The following is a 2341-nucleotide window of genomic DNA, read 5'->3' on the forward strand; positions in this document are numbered from 1 at the left end:
TCTACAATTCCCCTACGCTTTTTTCTTTTCTTTCGATATCACTATTCGCGATATGTTAACAATTTGTCCAATCAGAAGGTTCGTACCATGTAATTCATATTAATCAAGCCAATCACAGCCAATAAAAGAAACTCAATTGGTTGAAGTCGGCTTGCATGCTCAACAAGTGACATGCGCTTGTGAATACTCATATAATGAACGTCAGATAATCACAAAAGGTGGAAGACACGATATGTTGGTCCGAACTAGCAATCTTTGGGGGGAAAAAACAGCGAAGATCAGAGAGAAAAAATTGCTGTTGGGTATCCGTTTCGAGTTGTCAAGAATAATATCAAAAACAATCACACACGTGCGAATCACGATAGGAAAACTCATTAGACAAACCAACGAACTGAAATATATAGAAAGGAAAAAGTAACAAAAGTAAGAAGTATATATATATATATATATATATATATCTAAGGAGGGATTTTATATAACAATAAGAACCAATGCTTGACGACAGAGAGTTACATCAAAGTAATTTGAAAAAAAGAAACAAAATTAAACAAATAAATAAGCAAATAAAGTAATACTTTTAAAATAAAAGTGGGAAGAAATACATAACGATTTAAAGGTGTACTTATATTATATATATATATATTTTTTTTATACACACAAAACAGTTTTAATTTTATATACCTTACGTATTATGTTTTGTAGAGGTTCTTATAAATAGCAATAATAAAAAACAAATATTAAAACATATAGTGAACAAAACTGCTTAATTTTCGAGTTCCCAAGTCAAGTTTCTCCAACAGCAGCCTCAACCCCCGCCCCTCTTCGGTTCCCGATTCAAATGATTTATCAACCCATCAACTAACACAATATACAAAGTAGGACGCCATTTAGCGAGGAATTAAGGATTCAATCGACTTAAAAGAGAAAAAATATCACATGACACTTTTGTGTATTAATATTGATCACGTGCAATTAGCAAAACAGAAATGTTCAAAATTTTCTTTGTTATACTTTTTTCTTTTTCGACATAAAACGGGCTAATTAAGCTTTCATAAATATATGGTGCATGGGATTTTAATATAAAATCGCCAAAAGCTATTTTAAATGCATATTTTTCGAAACAAATATTATAGATAGACAAACAGACAGATGGATAGACAGATATATACAAACACACATATAAATATAGATAGATAGATAGATAGATAGATAGATAGATAGATAGATAGATAGATAGATAGATAGATAGATAGATAGATAGATAGATAGATAGATAGATAGATAGATAGATAGATAGATAGATAGATAGATAGATAGATAGATAGATAGATAGATAGATAGATAGATAGATAGATAGATAGATAGATAGATAGATAGATAGATAGATAGATAGATAGATAGATAGATAGATAGATAGATAGATAGATAGATAGATAGATAGATAGATAGATAGATAGATAGATAGATAGATAGATAGATAGATAGATAGATAGATAGATAGATAGATAGATAGATAGATAGATAGATAGATAGATAGATAGATAGATAGATAGATAGATAGATAGATAGATAGATAGATAGATAGATAGATAGATAGATAGATAGATAGATAGATAGATAGATAGATAGATAGATAGATAGATAGATAGATAGATAGATAGATAGATAGATAGATAGATAGATAGATAGATAGATAGATAGATAGATAGATAGATAGATAGATAGATAGATAGATAGATAGATAGATAGATAGATAGATAGATAGATAGATAGATAGATAGATAGATAGATAGATAGATAGATAGATAGATAGATAGATAGATAGATAGATAGATAGATAGATAGATAGATAGATAGATAGATAGATAGATAGATAGATAGATAGATAGATAGATAGATAGATAGATAGATAGATAGATAGATAGATAGATAGATAGATAGATAGATAGATAGATAGATAGATAGATAGATAGATAGATAGATAGATAGATAGATAGATAGATAGATAGATAGATAGATAGATAGATAGATAGATAGATAGATAGATAGATAGATAGATAGATAGATAGATAGATAGATAGATAGATAGATAGATAGATAGATAGATAGACAAAATCCGCGACATGAGCGCGCCCTGTTAAAGGTGTGAAAAACTATCCCTGGTGCAAAACGTCAAGACCAAAATCAACATTTGTTTAATATCTCTCGTGGGAAAAAGATCTTCCTTCTCTTAATGGAACAAGTACTCACAGATAATAAATTTACATTTACCGTAAAAGTTTTCGACAGCCAAAAGCAAGACAATTTGTAAAAAAACATATGGTTGTCTTGGTTTTCAATT

The sequence above is a fragment of the Apostichopus japonicus genome, chromosome 13, assembly GCF_037975245.1.
Source record: "Apostichopus japonicus isolate 1M-3 chromosome 13, ASM3797524v1, whole genome shotgun sequence".
In the NCBI taxonomy this organism is placed as follows: Eukaryota; Metazoa; Echinodermata; class Holothuroidea; order Aspidochirotida; family Stichopodidae; genus Apostichopus; species Apostichopus japonicus.